Source organism: Rhinoraja longicauda, chromosome 12 (genome assembly GCF_053455715.1).
Source record: "Rhinoraja longicauda isolate Sanriku21f chromosome 12, sRhiLon1.1, whole genome shotgun sequence".
NCBI classification, from domain to species: Eukaryota; Metazoa; Chordata; class Chondrichthyes; order Rajiformes; family Arhynchobatidae; genus Rhinoraja; species Rhinoraja longicauda.
In genome coordinates, this window is record NC_135964.1 from 7,951,280 (window position 1) to 7,968,778 (window position 17,499).

Here is a 17,499-nt window from a genome sequence, read left to right on the forward strand (position 1 = left end):
CAGCAGAACTGATGCAAATCAGAGTTCCAGTCGCCTAAAAGGACTCTCTCTTCTAACCGAAAAACCTTATACTAACACAAATGCACACGAGTCTCTTAACTGAACACAATGCCTGCAAAGCCTTGGGGAATCAGCAATTGGGACTTAGAGGTCTGGTTGAATTTTTAGAAGTCAGGAGCAAGATCGTGAAGGCAGTGGCCGAGGAATTCAGGGTGGAAGTGCTCATTGTTTTTTACTAGCAGTGCAAATGAATGGAAGTGTAAAACGCAGTCACAGTAAATGTGCACAGAGCACAAAGGGAAGCTGAACCGTGGGCTTATGATGTGCCTACGCATGGAGACTGCTGGGCATGCTGCAGCAGCAGCAGCAGCGATAATCAGCATGCAACACACATTGAGTGTGGCTGTGTTAGCACCGAAGCACAGAGAGGCAATGAAAAAATAGTGTGGCCTCAGCTCAGACCTGAGCATTCGATCAAAAGCCTGCTCGAGTGTTGGTAAAAGGGCAGTCATTACCTGAGCACACTGTGGGGAATAGGCAAGCTTGGATTCCTCTCTGACTCACCACTGGACCAGATGCAGCTGAATTTTGCAGGTAAGACTGGCAACTTTTGGGAAGGAGCCCCGGTAGTTTCAATCCACACCCAGGGCATTCAGTTCCACCACAATGACGTGCCATCATTTGGCAGGGAGACAGAGTGCTCCTGCTTCATCGCTCCACGTTCAGTATCAGGTTAACCCATTCAGATCCACTTTTGACAGATGTGGTTGCCATTGACAACTGCTGTTCATAAGATTGGGTAGTAAAGTTGGGCTCATGGCACGATTCCTGAAATTACACTCGGACAATCTGCATAAATGTTTGGTTTAGTTTAGGGACACAGGCCCTTCGGCTCGCCGAGTCCGCACCGACCAGCGATCCCCACACATTAACACTACCTTGCACACGCTGGGGACAATTTTACATTTACACCAAGTCAAATAACCCACAAACCTGCACGTCTTTGGAGTGTGGGAGGAAATCGAAGGTCTTGGTAAAACCCATGCAGGTCACGGGGAGAACGTACAAACTCTGTACAGACAGCGCCCGTAGTCTGGATCGAACCCGGGCCGCTGACGCTGCAAGGCAGTAGCTCTACCGCTGTGCCACCGTGCCGCCCTTGATTCTGGCTGTTTACATGTGTGATTTGTACTTTGTGTGTAGAAGAAACCCTCTCCACTGAAGACCTGCAAGGAACAGGCAGTCTCTCCAGATGTGCCATGACCACTATGCACAACACAGTATCCATGCACATCTTCTGGGAAGAACAAGGGAGAGTTTTTACAATGGAAATCATGCTGGAGTAACTCAGCGGGACAGGCAGCACCTGTGGAGAGAAGGAATGGGTGATGTATTGGGTCAAGACCCTTCTTCAGACTCTGATGTCTTCAGTCTGAAGGAGGGTCTCGACCCAAAACATCGCCCATTCCTTCTCTCCAGAGATGCTGCCTGACCCACTGAGTTACTCCAGCATTTTGTGTCTGCCTGAAGTGAAGTCACAGACCTGTCCTGAGTGGCTGCCTTTCTGTTGGGGCTGGTTGTCACATTTTAATCATCTGTGGGGTGTGGACATTGCCAATATTAAAATGCTGGAGTAACTCAGCAGGACAGGCGTCTGAAGAAGGGTCTCGAACCGAATCGTCACCCATTTCTTCTCTCCAGAAATGCTGCCTGTCCTGCTGAGTTACTCCAGCATTTTGTGCCAATATTTATTGCCTGTGCCTAACTATCTGACAACTTTTATTTTCTCTCTTGTTTATTATACTGTTTATAGTGTACTATGTTTACATATTCTGTTGTGAATGAAGGAATGAATGAATGAATGAATGAATGAATGAATGAATAAGTTTATTGGCCAAGTATGTGCATATACAAGGAATGTGCCTTGGTGCTCCGCTCACAAATGACAACACAAACATACAGTTAACAATTAAGAATAAAGCATAACCACATCAAAACAACAAGGATACAACATTACGGTCTAAACATGTGGGTGAAAATAAACCAGAGCAAAAAAGAAACTACAGACTTTGGTTATTGAATAGAATTATCACTCGTGGAATAAAGTTGTTTTTATGTCTGGCTGTGGCTGCTTTGACAGTCCGGAGTCGCCTTCCAGAGGGAAGTGCTTCAAAGAGTTTGTGGCCAGGGTGAGAGGGGTCAGAGATGATCTTGCCCGCTCGCTTCCTGGCCCTTGCAGTGTGCTGCTGCAAGTTAGAATTTCATTGTTCTATCTGGGACATATGACAATAAAACACTTTTGACTCTTGAGGTTTACCGAGGCCAAGGTCCAGCTTGGTGCCAATGGCTTCATCTAACACTAATATTGTTTTAAGTTTACTGGAGTGCGGCCAACTTGTAGTTACGACAACCAGTTGCATTGTCAACATAGAAATGTCAAAATCTCAAATAAATTATCCAAATTTTGTGATCCATTCAAATTCAAGGAATTTCAAATGACCGATATTGAACTTTATGTATTTTGTTTTCCGTGTCTGCTTTTGCTGATTAAATCTGACTTGTATAAAATACTTGTGACCCATTGTGAACCATTGTACACTGGATGATGTTACTGTCCTTGTTAAATAACTATCATCATTTTTAGTTGGCAATAAAATATTATGCAGCTAAACTTAGTGGTTTCCTTGTAAAAAATTACAACCTGTAAGACAATGTTGGAGGGAAATAATTGGTACATTTAATTAGTTTTGTCTTTGTCTTCTTCAGTCTGATGGACCATTGATGTATTGACATAACAGACCACAATGCCATATAGTCCCTTAATTTTGTCTGAACCTTGCCTGAGAAAGGTTTAATGTAACGTCAGGCAAGTATGGTTTTTAAATGGATGATGTTCAATATATTGCTTAATAAAGACCCCAAATGTTGAGAAATTTGAAAGTTTGGGGTACTCTTAAAGCTTCTGAAATTGCATTGGCAGCAGGCATGCATGTGATGCATGCAATCTTATTGAAGACATTTCCAAATGTAACACTGAATGTCTGTGGGAATGGAGGGGACAGATTATAATGTTCGTCATCATGTTAAGAGCTCAGCACACCAGTTAACATGTGGCCTTAAACTCTCAAAGTAGAAGTGCATTTCACAATAGAAAGGTCCCCTGATCAGTCATCAACGACTTGTTTAATTGTGGGTGATTTTTTTTTGTGGCTATTACTACAAAAGGTATATGATGATTTCCAATACTTTTCGAAGCTTCATAGAGAGATGTGGAATGAGCTTAAAGAATCCTGCTGATTGTCGGCACTCACAGCAGCTATAGGAGGAGGAGGGGGAGGGAGAAGAGAAGTGCTCCCAACCAGAGCAACAATGTGGAAGATATGTATCTTCCAGGAAGGATGCCCACCCTCGGCTCCTCCACCTCTCCAACCTCAGAGTAGAGTCAAGAATTCATTCCTACTGGCTATTAGAGCACTGAAAGTGAGTGAACGAATGAATGAATGAATGAATGAATGAATGAATGAATGAATGAATGAATGAATGAATGAATGAATGAATGAATGAATGAATGAATGAGTGAATGAATGAATGATACTTTACTGTCACATGTGACAATTCACGGTGATATTCGTTGTTTTGCATACCCAAGGTATGCAAAGAGTCTCCACATAAAGGGCGCCGACAAAGTTCCACGTATTCCATTTTAACACAAACCATTTTTAACATCCCATTTGTGGCCCCCCCTTAGTTCTTGGCGGTCCCCCCACGCCGGGCCTTCCTTTGCTCTCCCTCTTGCTTTGGAATTATTGAGTTGAGAGTTATCTCGATTCACTTGTGACCATTTTGTGACGGGAGATGTTTTGATAAAGATTGTGGGAACCCGGAGTTGAATCCTTAAACCTGGGTGCTTCAGAAACAAAAGCATGTTAAACTTAATCAAAAGGGATAACAAACTATTTTTATCTTGAGCGTCGTCACTGAGACCACATTTATAGTGATCACATTCACTCTCAGTCTGAAGAAGGGTCTTGACTCAAAACGTCACCCATCCAGAGATGCTGCCTGTCCCGCTGAGTTACTCCAGCATTGTTTGTCTATCTTCGGTGTAAGCCAGCATCTGCGGTTCCTTCCTACACATTGTGATGTCTTGAGAGGTCGGGAGCTTTTCTCTTGAAGGTTGGGAGGTGTGGGTGCCAGAAATGAAGACAGAAAAGTTCTTGTTGTCAAACTTAAATTCCATATATTTAGTCTTTTCCAAAAACAGGTAAACTTAATTGTTTGCAGACAGGTACACCAAACCAAAACAGGTAGTTAAATCAAAACTGTAGCTTGCTGCCTTCTTACAAAATATAACCCTCCCTTCCTCCCTTCCTCCCTTCCTCCCTTCCTCCCTTCCTCCCTTCCTCCCTTCCTCCCTTCCTCCCTCCCTCCCTCCCTCCCTCCCTCCCTCCCTCCCTCCCTCCCTCCCTCCCTCCCTCCCTCCCTCCCTCCCTCCCTCCCTCCCTCCCTCCCTCCCTCCTTCCTCCCTTCCTCCCTTCGTCTCTCTCTCTTTTAAATACACTGCTTCCCTTCCCTTTTAGCTCTCTCACTGAGGCAATCAGCTCATCTGGTTCAGCTGGGCAGCAATCAGTCAGCAGCAATCAGTGTCAGCAGCAATCAGTGTCAGCAGCAATCAGTCAGCAGCAATCAGTGTCAGCAGCAATCAGTGTCAGCAGCAATCAGTGTCAGCAGGGCAGGCAGCCCTGCTGACTGTGGGTTTTGTAGTCTTTTGCTGGCAGCCATGATGGTTTGTAGTCCTTGTAGCATCCACCGGGAGGAAATGTATCTCCCCTCTATGACTCTACCTCTCATGATATCACAACATTTATGGTGCTGCATGCAGTTTTGGACTTCTTACACGAGGAAGGATATACTGAGCCTGGAGTGAGTGCAGAGAACATTAATGAAATTTACTTGTGTGTAGCGAGGAGCTGATGATGCTGAATTAATCCGAAGATAGACACAAAAAGCAGGAGTAACTCAGCGGGACAGGCAGCATCTCTGGGTAAGGTTTCAAGTTGAGACCCTTCTTCAGAACCTTCTTCAAGCCACCCATTCCTTCTCTCCAGAGATGCTGCCTGATCTACTGAGTTACTCCAGCTTTTTGTGTCTATCTACAATTTACTTGTGACTGGACATGAAATGGGTCCACTGAAATTCCCGGTCACTTAACCATTAAATGGGATATGATTATCATTGAAAGCAAGCAACTCCATTTGTCTAAGCTACACCGTGTCAATGACCAGATGGTGTCTGCACATGGCCGAGAGAAGAGAAGCCCATTGATCAGGAATAAATTTGACAGTATACAGAGATCACAAGGTTGATAGCATTATACTCACGGACGAGCACACACGAATTACAGTTCACAAAGTGATCGCTTTTACATAGCATCTTTAAAGAGATGAACTTGATGGATGGCCAGTTTTTCCTCAGGTTTACAACATAACCTGATTTTTTTTTTACCCACCATTGAGTTCAGTAATAGATATGCTGTAGATATGACTCAACCATTTGGTCCAGTAAACTGCTGTATGTTTAACTTTTAAAGACGCAATTTAGTAGTCTGAGGGTTCCCTTCACCCTTACCTGATGCTATCTCTCCACGAGAGAATGGCAGCCATACATTCTGACCAATGTTACTCTTGAATGTGGAAAGATTAATTGCTCTATTTCAATTATATTTATAATGATGTAAGAAAATAACTGCAGATGCTGGTACAAATCGAAGGCATTTATTCGCAAAATGCTGGAGTAACTCAGCAGGTCAGGCAGCATCTCAGGAGAGAAGGAATGGGTGACGTTTCGGGTCGAGACCCTTCTTCAGACTGATGTCAGGGGGGCGGGACAAAGGAAGGATATAGGTGGAGACAGGAAGATAGAGGGAGATCTGGGAAGGGGAGGGGAAGAGAGGGACTATATACTAAAACTCTTGTTTGTTTGTCCCTGAACTACAGCCAAAACGTGGTGCTAATGGAAGAGGTTTTATTGAAATCGGTGTTATATTTTTTAAGTTATTCACATAATTTTTTTTAAATCTATCTCCTAGGGAGGGAGGGGGGAGAGAGGGAGGGAGGGGGGAGAGAGGGAGGGAGGGGGGAGAGAGGGAGGGAGGGGGGAGAGAGGGAGGGAGGGGGGAGAGAGGGAGGGAGGGGGGAGAGAGGGAGGGAGGGGGGAGAGAGGGAGGGAGGGGGGAGAGAGGGAGGGAGGGGGAGGATAAGGGGGGTTGAGGGGGAGTGGAAGTAGGGAGGGGGAGAGGAGGGGGAGGGAGGGGGAGATGGGGGAGGGGAGGAGGGAGGAGGGAGGAGGGTGGTGGAAGGGGGAGGGGGGAGGGGGGGAAGGTGGAGGAGAGGGTGCTGCACCAATGCAGGAGAGGTTTGGGCCCAACATGTCCCATGGTCTGGTGTATAATAAATTGCATGTAGCTTGTGATTGGTATGGCTTTAATAGGCGTATAAAATACCGATATCAAGGACACAGTCCCACGGCAAGCAATCAAATGACAACCCCATAAGGTAATCATATCATATCATATCATATATTCACAGCGCGGAAACAGGCCTTTTCGGCCCACCAAGTCCGTGCCACCCAGCGATCCCCGCACATTAACACTATCCTACACCCACTAGGGACAATTTTTTACATTTACCCAGCCAATTAACCTACATACCTGTACGTCTTTGGAGTGTGGGAGGAAACCGAAAATCTCGGAGAAAACCCACGCAGGTCACGGGGAGAACGTACAAACTCCTTACAGTGCAGCACCCGTAGTCAGGATCGAACCTGAGTCTCCGGCGCTGCATTCGCTGTAAAGCGGCAACTGAAGATGCAATGTACAAAATAAAGAAATAAAGAATAAAGAAGATGTTAAATACCAACATACTGCAAGTAAGAGCTCTTGTGCACATAATGCTGTTGATATTTACCCACTGAAGCTTAATTAAACAGACCTCTCTGTCGAAACCAGAGCCACAGTCCATCTCTCATCTGACCAGAGAGACACTTGGCTATCAATAACCAAAACAAGTGGTAAAATAACTAAAGATAGACACAAATGGCTGGAGTAACTCAGCGGGACAGGCAGCATCTTTGGAGGGAAGGGATTGTTGCCGTTTCAGGTCGAGACTCTTCTTCAGACATCAGTGTCTAAATGAGAATTTAGCAACTGATATAAGCAAGGGGTCTGGCCCTGTCTGGGTGCGGTCCTGTCAAGGGAAGTGCCCTGAAGTGCCCTGCGAGGAAAGTGCGAGTCTTTGGCTGCGAGTCTTTGGCGAGGAGGCTGAGGGAGGACGCCACACCAAACGCTAGAGCGGGAGAGACGAAGGAAGGAAGTGCCAAGCAAGCTGATTCATTGTAATACTTGCAGGATGTGGGAGGTCAGGGACACTGATGGTGCCTCTGGCTGCTACAAGTGCGAGAAGTGTATCCAGGTACAGCTCCTGAAGGACCGTGTTGGGGAACTGGAGAAGCAAGTTGATGACCTCAGGTTCGTCCGAGAAACGGAATCGTTCCTCGACAAGTTCTACAGTGAGATTGTTACACCGAAGGTACTGGAAGAGAGAAGGTGGGTGACGGTGAGAAAGGGAAGGAAACATGGAGTGCAAAGGTCTGCGGGTGTTGAACCTCTTGAGAACAGGTTCACCCACTTGGAAGCTGTCGGGCAAGAAGATGTTACCACACTGAGCGGCAGACTGGCTTGCAAAGCAAAAAGTGCTGTTGAGCCCAAACCAAAGAGGCTGACATCAGGCAACAGCGTGGTAGTTGGAGACTCCATTGTGAGAGGTGCGGACAGGGGTTTCTGTGGCAATAGACGGGATTCAAGGATGGTGTGCTGCCTCCCTGGTGCCAGGATCCAGGATGTCACGGGCAGAGTGCAGAAAATCCTCAAGGGCGAACAGCCGGAAGTGGTAGTGCATGTTGGCACAAACGATGTCGGAAAGAAGGGGATGAATATTCTGCAGCGTGACTTTAGAGAGCTCGGAAAAATGCTGAAAAGCAGGACCTCCAGGGTGGTTATCTCCGGTTTGCTTCCAGTTCCTCGTGCTGGCGAGAGCAGGAACAGGGAGATACAGGACCTGAATGTGTGGCTGAGGAAATGGTGCAGGGGGCAGGGATTTAGATTCTTAGATCACTGGGATCTGTTTTGGGGTAAGGGGGAATTGTACAAAAGGGACGGATTGCAACGTAACAGGTGGGGGGCCAGCATTCTGGCAGGCAGGTTTGCCACTGCTACACGGGTGGTTTTAAATTAAATAAGGGGGGTGGGGTATCAAATGGGATAGTCAAGGGTGGAGTTAAAGGGAAAGAGAATAAAGGGATAGTTAATGACCCCAGAATTAACGGGAAAGAAAGCTCACAAAGGGATAGGAGAGTATGGCCAAGTGTAATAGGGATCGATGTGAAGGGTGAGAGGAATAAGGAATTAAAAGTATTGTATATGAATGCGCGAAGTATAAGAAGTAAAGTAGATGAGCTTGAGGCTCAGTTAGAGGTTGGTAGATATGATATTGTGGGGATTACAGAGACGTGGCTGCAGGAGGATCGGGACTGGGAACTTAATATTCAGGGTTATACATCCTATGGAAAGGACAGGCAGGTGGGCAGAGGCGGTGGGGTAGCTCTGCTGGTGAGGGGTGAAATTCAGCCCCTTGCGAGGGGAGACATAGGGACTGACGAGGTCGAGTCACTGTGGATTGAGTTGAGGAATTGTAAAGGCAAGAAGACACTAATTGGTGTTATCTACAGACCCCAAATAGTAGCCCGGATGTAGGGTGTAAGTTGCAGCAGGAGTTAAAACTGGCATGCTACAAAGGTAATGCCACTGTGGTGATGGGGGATTTCAATATGCAGGTAGACTGGGAAAATCAGGTTGGAAATGGACCCCAAGAAAGAGAGTTTGTAGAGTGCTTCCGAGATGGATTCTTAGAGCAGCTTGTAATGGAGCCTACCAGAGAAAAGGCAATTCTGGACTTAGTGTTGTCCAATGAACCAGATTTGATAAGAGAACTCGAGGTAAAGGAACCGCTTGGAGGTAGTGATCATAATATGATTTGTTTTAATCTGCAATTTGAGAAGGAGAAGGTTAAATCGGAAGTGTCAGTGATGCAGTTGAACAAAGGGGACTATGAAGGCATGAGAGAGGAGCTGGCCAAGGTAGACTGGAAAGGGATCCTTGCAGGAATGACGGTGGAACAGCAATGGCAGGAATTTCTGGGCATAATCCAGAAGACGCAGGATCATTTCATTCCAAAAAGGAAGAAAGATTCTAAGGGGAGTAGGAGGCAACCGTGGCTGACAAGAGAAGTTAGAGATGGAATAAAACCAAAAGAAAAGATGTATAACACAGCAAAGAGTAGCCGGGAGCCAGAGGATTGGGAAAATTTCATAGGACAACAAAAGGTAACAAAACGGGCAATACGGGCTGAAAAGATGAAGTACGAGGGGAGGCTGGCCAAGAATATAAAGGACAGTAAAAGCTTCTTTAGATATGTTAAGAGAAAAAGAGTAGCAAAGACAAATGTGGGTCCCTTGAAGGCAGACATGGGTGAAATTATTATGGGTAACAAGGAAATGGCAGAAGAGTTGAACAGGTACTTCAGATCTGTCTTCACTAAGGAGGACACAAACAATCTCCCAGATGTACTGGAGGACAGAGGATCTATGGGGGTAGAGGAACTGAAAGAAATTTTCATGAGGCGAGAAATAGTATTGGGTAGACTAATGGGACTGAAGGATGATAAATCCCCTGGGCCTGATGGTCTGCATCCCAGGGTCCTCAGGGAGGTGGCTCTAGAAATAGTGGACGCATTGGTGATTATTTTCCAATGTTCAATAGATTCAGAATCAGTTCCTGTGGAATGGAGGATAGCTAATGTTATCCCACTATTCAAGAAAGGAGCGAGAGAGAAAACGGGGAATTACAGACCAGTTAGCCTGACTTCGGTAGTGGGAAAGATGCTGGAGTCAATTATTAAAGAGGTAATAACAATGTGGATAGCAGTAAAAGGATAAGTCCAAGTCAGCATGGATTTATGAAAGGTGAAATCATGCTTGACTAATCTTCTGGAATTTTCTGAGGATGTGACAAGTAAAATGGATGAAGGGGAGCCAGTGGATGTAGTTTATCTAGACTTTCAGAAAGCCTTTGATAAGGTCCCACACGGGAGATTGGTGACTAAAATTAGAGCACATGGTATTGGGGGTAGGGTTTTGACATGGATAGAATATTGGTTGGCAGACAGGAAGCAAAGAGTAGGAGTAAACAGGTCCTTTTCAGAATGGCAGGCAGTGGCGAGTGGAGTCCCGCAAGGCTCGGTGTTGGGGCCGCAACTATTTACCATATATATTAATGATTTGGAAGAGGGAATTAGAAGCAAGTTTGCAGATGATACAAAGCTGGGTGGCAGTGTGAACTGTGAAGAGGATGTTAGGAGGTTATCCACTTTGGCAATAGACAATAGACAATAGGTGCAGGAGGAGGCCATTCGGCCCTTCGAGCCAGCACCGCCATTCAATGTGATCATGGCTGATCATTCTCAATCAGTACTCCGTTCCTGCCTTCTCCCCATACCCCCTGACTCCGCTGTCCTTAAGAGCTCTATCTAGAAAGAAATATAGACAGTGATGTGGAGAGATAAAGAACAATTAATGAAAGATATGCAAAAAAGTAACTGTGACAAAGGAAACTGGCCATTGTTAGCTATTTGTTGGGTGAAAATGAGAAGCTGGTGTGACTTGGGTGGGGGAGGGATATAGAGAGTGAGAGAATGCCGGGGCTGCCTGAAGTGAGAGAAATCAACATTCATACCACTGGGCCGTAAGCTGCCCAAGGGAAATATGAGATGCTGTTCCTCCAATTTTCTCTTCGCCTCACTGACAATGGAGGAGACCGAGGACAGATAAACTATCTTCCTTGCTGCTTATTTTTCCATTTCCACATCACAATGGTAACAATGAATCCAGGCTGAACAGGTCGAGGTTGAATTCATGCCAATAGAGGAAGGGAAAGAGTTCATACTTCCGAGGAGAATGGAGGATGGTGGCACAGCGGCACGGCTGGTAGAGTTTAGTTTCGGTTAGTTCAGGGGTACAGCGTGGAAACAGGCCTTTCGGCCCACCGAGTCCGCCATCCCTGCACAGTAACTCTACCCCACACACACCAGGAACAATTTTATATTTACACCAAGCCAATTAACCTACAAACCTGTACGTCTTTGGAGAGTGGGAGGAAACTGACGATCTCGGAGAAAACCCACGCGGGTCACGGGGAGAACGTACAAACTCCGTACAGACGGCGCCCGTAGTCAGGATCGAACCTGGGTCTCTGGCGCTGTAAGGCAGTAGCTCCACCGCTGCTCCACCGTGCTGGCCGTAGAGATGTTGCCTCATAGAAACATAGAAACATAGAAACATAGAAACATAGAAACATAGAAACATAGAAACATAGAAACATAGAAAATAGGTGCAGGAGTAGGCCATTCGGCCCTTCGGGCCTGCACCGCCATTCAATATGATCATGGCTGATCATTCAGCTCAGTAGCCTGTACCTGCCTTCTCTCCATACCCCCTGATCCCTTTAGCCACAAAGGCCACATCTAACTCCCTCTTAAATATAGCCAATGAACTGGCCTCAACTACCTTCTGTGGCAGAGAATTCCACAGATTCACCACTCTCTGTGTGAAAAAAAACTTTCTCATCTCGGTCCTAAAAGACTTCCCCCTTATCCTTAAACTGTGACCCCTTGTTCTGGACTTCCCCAACATCGGGGACAATCTTGCTGCATCTAGCCTGTCCAATCTCTTAAGAATTTTGTAAGTTTCTATAAGATCCACCCTCAATCTTCTAAATTCCAGCGAGTACAAGCCGAGTCTATCCAGTCTTTCTTCATATGAAAGCCCTGCCATCCCAGGAATCAATCTGGTGAACCTTCTCTGTATTCCCTCTATGGCAAGAATGTCTTTCCTCAGATTAGGAGACCAAAACTGTACGCAATACTCCAGGTGTGGTCTCACCAATGCCCTGTACAACTGCAGCAGAACCTCCCTGCTCCTATACTCAAATCCCCTCGCTATGAATGCCAACATACCATTCGCTTTCTTCACTGCCTGCTGCACCTGCATGCCTACTTTCAATGACTGATGTACCACGACACCCAGGTCTCGTTGCATCTCCCCTTTTCCTAATCGGCCACCATTCAGATAATAGTCTGCTTTCCTGTTCTTGCCACCAAAGTGGATAACCTCACATTTATCCACATTATACTACATCTGCCATGCATTTGCCCACTCGCCTAACCTACCCAAGTCACGTTGCAGCCTCCTAGCATCCTCCTCACAGCTAACACTGCCCCCCAGCTTCGTGTCATCCGCAAACTTGGAGATGTTGCATTCAATTCCCTCGTCCAAATCATTAATATACACTGTAAATAACTGGGGTCCCAGCACTGAGCCTTGCGGTACCCCACTAGTCACTGCCTGCCATTCCGAAAAGGACCCGTTTATTCCTACTCTTTGTTTTTGCATTTGATATTTTGGCTTTTCAAGCTGTTCTTTTTGACGAGATCAGGTTACCAGTGTTAATGACAATTATTCAGACAGCATTGCATTTTGGTTTTTATGAGCATTAAAACTAGCGTACCCGGGCTCCATCTGCTTTGTGCATGTCTCCTCGTGATGGTGACAGACGACAGCACAGGATAACAAACTCCTTTCAGTCAGAAATACCTTGAATCAACTGCAAACCTCGACTCCTTAATGCCCACCCACTTTAGGCACACATAGTCTTTCATTCGCGCTTGCACAAGTGAACAAGTGTAACATTATCTGAAGAAGGGTCTCGGCCTGAAACGTCACCCATTCCTTCTCTCCAGAGATGCTGCCTGACCTGCTGAGTTACTCCAGCTTTTTGTGTCTGTCATCGGTTTAAACCGCAGTTCCTTCCTACACGAGCTTTACATTATGATGGTTGCATATGAAATTATGAATAGCTAAATTGAATAAATAGGCAGGATCTACTTCCCTTTACAGTGACGTCAAATGCTGCACTTCTCTGGCATGTAACTAACCTACTGACTCCCCAGCCTCTCTCCCTCTCCCTCTCCCTCTCCCTCTCCCTCTCCCTCTCCCTCTCCCTCTCCCTCTCCCTCTCCCTCTCCCTCTCCCTCTCCCTCTCCCTCTCCCTCTCCCTCTCCCTCTCCCTCTCCCTCTCCCTCTCCCTCTCCCTCTCCCTCTCCCTCTCCCTCTCCCTCTCCCTCTCCCTCTCCCTCTCCCTCTCCCTCTCCCTCTCCCTCTCCCTCTCCCTCTCCCTCTCCCTCTCCCTCTCCCTCTCCCTCTCCCCTCTCCCTCTCCCTCTCCCTCTCCCTCTCCCTCTCCCTCTCTCCCGCTCTCTTTCCCTCTCTCTCTCTCCCCCCCTCTCTCTCTCCCCCTCTCTCTCTCTCCCCCTCTCTCTCTCTCCCCCTCTCTCTCTCTCTCTCTCTCTCTCTCTCTCCCTCTCCCTCCCTCTCCCTCTCCCTCTCTCTCTCCCTCCCTCTCTCCCTCCCTCCCTCCCTCTCCCTCTCTCCCCCCTCTCCCCTCCCTCTCTCCCCTCTCTCCCTCTCCCTCTCTTTCCTTCTCCTGCTGAATAGTTGTTTCACATGATCAAGCACGCCTTCGCTCCCATGCTTTGAGACGTTGGTGCACTGGTAAGGGGTTCAGCACCATCCTAACCTTCTGAGGTGGGTGGCAGGAGAGTGGGGATCATAGTACTCTGCTTCTGAATCGTGCAGGTTACAAACTGCTTCCCTGTATCCTTCCTCGGGCACAGGTTTCCTCCCACAAGCTTGTGCAAGTGTCCTGAAAGTATTGCCCCCCCTCACCCACGCTGCTGTGATACTTCCATAAGATTTCCATTGTGCAGCGTGAGACAAAATAAACACAGTAAACGCTTGCTTGCTGTGTCTGTCGTTGGTAGCGGCGGAAAGGAAGCACTGTCCCCAGAGGCTCCAACGTGAGCCGCAATAACAGCCGTGTGACCGGGCAGTGCAGGGGGTGAAGAGGGGCTCGCTAGTGCAGACCAATGGCTCAGTTTTATGGTGAAGCAACACAAAATGCTGATGTAACTCAGCAGGCTGAATCAGTCTGAAGAGCGATCCTGACCGTCAGGATCACCTGTCCACGTTCTCCAGAGATGCTGGCTCACCCGTTGAGTTACTCCAGCACTTTGTGTCCTTTTGTGTATTAACCATCTTCTGCGGTTCTTTGTTGGAACTACAAACAAAGATGATACTTTACTCATCGGCAATAATGAACACCATTCCCCCTTACGGTCTGTTATAACAAGGGTTTATGTACTTGAAATAAGCCTGCCTGACCCGCTGAGTTATCCAGCATTTTGTGTCTACCTCCAATTTGAACCAGCATCTGCAGTTATTTACCTACATAAATATGTCAACCACAATTAAAAAAATGACGGGTCTTTATACAGTCCTTATACACTGGAATTTAGACTTGGATACACTGGAATTTAGAAGGATGAGAGGAGATCTTATCGAAACATATAAGATTATTAAGGGGTTGGACACGTTAGAGGCAGGAAACATGTTCCCAATGTTGGGGGAGTCCAGAACAAGGGGCCACAGTTTAAGAATAAGGGGTGGGCCATTTAGAACTGAGATGAGGAAAAACTTTTTCAGTCAGAGAGTTGTGAATCTGTGGAATTCTCTGCCTCAGAAGGCAGTGGAGGCCAATTCTCTGAATGCATTCAAGAGAGAGCTGGATAGAGCTCTTAAGGATAGCGGAGTCAGGGGGTATGGGGAGAAGGCAGGAACGGGGTACTGATTAAGAATGATCAGCCATGATCACATGGCGGTGCTGGCTCGAAGGGCCGAATGGCCTCCTCCTGCACCTATTGTCTATTGTCTATTATCTATTTCCTGACCTTCTTTGCTGGCTACCATTTTCCAGCCTGTAAATCGATTGTTTAGCATGCCTCTCTGCTTTCTGCTTCTCAGTCAGTTTCCTATCCAAGCTGTCTCGACCTTTTAACGCCAAGGGCCTCAGTTTTGCTCGCCGGCCTTTTCAGTGCAACATCATCAAACACTCTCCGAAAATCTATTAAGACGACATCTATGGCAATCTTTTCATTGACCTTTCCTGTCACTTCAGGAAAGAAAATTAAATTAGGTTATTCACGGCCAATTTGCCTTTCACAAATTGTATGTGAGGGAACAGGTTCCCAGATTGGATAAGATTTCGTAACGGGAAGGAACCATTACTCCCCTCCACCACTCCATCTTGATTCGTGCTGAGAAATTGTTCATTAAATCTCAGATTCTCACACCAATCTCCCAAAGTTTTACATTTATTGATTTACTTTAGACAATAGACAATAGACAGTAGGTGCAGGAGTAGGCCATTCGGCCCTTCGAGCCAGCACCGCCATTCAATGTGATCATGGCTGATCATTCTCAATCAGTACCCCGTTCCTGCCTTCTCCCCATACCCCCTGATTCCGCTATCCTTAAGAGCTCTATCTAGCTCTCTCTTGAATGCATTCAGAGGCTTGGCCTCCACTGCCTTCTGAGGCAGAGAATTACACAGATTCACAACTCTCTGACTGAAAAAGTTTTTCCTCATCTCCGTTCTAAATGGCCTACCCCTTATTCTTAAACTGTTACATTTTTCATAATCTGAACATGGCTGCCAAGGCCAGCGGGGGGGAGGTGTGGAGGAGAGGGTGCTGCACCAATGCAGGTGTGGTTTGGGCCCAACGGATCCACTTGGTCTAGTCTCCTTTAAACTTTACCCCTCTCACCCTAAACCTGTGGCCGCTCATGTTCCTTTGACAAAGGTTCTGACTATCTACCCTGTCCACGCCTCTCATAACTGTATTTACTTCTATCTGGTCTCCCTTCAACCTGGCATTCCGGAGAAAATAATCAAAGTCTGGTCAACCTCTCCCTGCAGCTAACAGCCCCTAATTCAGGCATCACTCCCCTCGACACCCTTTCCAATGCCTCCATATCCTTCCTGTAATGGGGCAACCTGCCTGCAACACTCCAAATGAGTCTTAACCTAAGTCCTACAAAGCTGCATCATGACTTCCTTCATTACTCTTGAACTCAATGCCCTCACCAATGAAGGCAAGCATACCATACGTCTTCTTTACCACTCTGTCCAACCTCTGTTGCCTCTTTCCGGGTATTGTTCCCATGCACCAGATTTAGATTTAGAGATACAGCGCGAAAACAGGCCCTTCGGCCCACCGAGTCTGCGCCGCCCAGCGATCCCCGCACATTAACACTATCCAACACACACCAGGGACAATTTTTACATTTGCCCAGCCAATTAACCTACATACCTGTATGTCTTTGGAGTGTGGGAGGAAACCGAAGATCTCGGAGAAAACCCACGCAGGTCACGGGGAGAACGTACAAACTCCGTACAGACGGCTCCCCGTAGTCAGGATCGAACCTGAGTCTCCGGCGCTGCATTCGCTGTAAGGCAGCAACTCTACCGCTGCGCCACCGTGCCTTTGCCCTTTGGGTGATAGATGTCGTGAGTCCTGAGAGATGCTGTCACTGTAGCCGAGACAAGAAAGTGCAATGAATTTTGTACATGACGCACAATGGCTGGTGAAATGAATAAATGCTGACTGTGTTCGATGGATGTTATTGAGTGGGCTGCTTGGTACTGAATGGTGTTGATGTCCATGGGAGTATCATGGTCATGGATTGTGCTTTGCAGATGGTGTAACGACTTTGGTGTTTCAAGACGATAGACACAAATAGCTGGAGTAACAGCAGGACAGGCAGCAACTCTAGATCGAAGGAATGGGTGATGTTTCGGGTCGAGACCCTTCTTCAGAGGTGTAAACCAGCATCTGCAGTTAGAAAAATAGAAACATAGAAAATAGGTGCAGGAGTAGGCCATTCGGCCCTTCGAGCCTGCACCGCCATTCAATATGATCATGGCTGATCATCCAACTCAGTATCCTGTACCTGCCTTCTCTCCATACCCCCTGATCCCTTTAGCCACAAGTTCTCTCCTACACATTGGTGTTCCAATTAATTTGAACTAATTGTAGACTTTCGAAGAGATCCCCCTCCCCTCCCCCCCCCACTCACCATCAACAACACCACAGTCACATCTGTGGAGTCATTTAAGTTCCTTGGCACCATCATCTCCAGGGACCTTAAATGGGGGGCCACCATCGACTCCACAGTCAAAAAGGCCCAACAGAGGATGTACTTCCTGCGGCAACTGAGGAAACACAATCTGCCTCAGGCAATGATGGTCCAATTCTATACTGCTATCATTGAGTCCGTCCTCACCTTCTCCATCATGGTCTGGTTTGGCTCAGCCACCAAGCACCACATCCGGAGGCTGCAACGGATCGTTTGCATAGCTGAGAAGGTTGTTGGCTGCAACCTTCCCCCCATTGACGAACTGTACACTGCAAGGGCCAGGAAGGGAGTGGGCAAG

General features: G+C 47.0%; 1 protein-coding gene across 5 annotated transcripts in view; it reads left to right on the forward strand.

The window, feature by feature from the left end:
• frmpd4 (FERM and PDZ domain containing 4) overlaps positions 1–17,499 on the forward strand; it is a 583,956-nt gene that overhangs the window by 350,795 nt on the left and 215,662 nt on the right. Inside the window, exon 1 of one of the 5 annotated variants that reach the window (XM_078408972.1) lies at positions 321–594. The exons of the other annotated variants lie outside the window; for them this stretch is intronic. The gene's annotated coding sequence lies outside the window, so the exon portion shown is untranslated. Of the gene's footprint in view, positions 1–320; positions 595–17,499 lie in introns of those variants that run through there. 5 annotated transcript variants of the gene reach the window in all.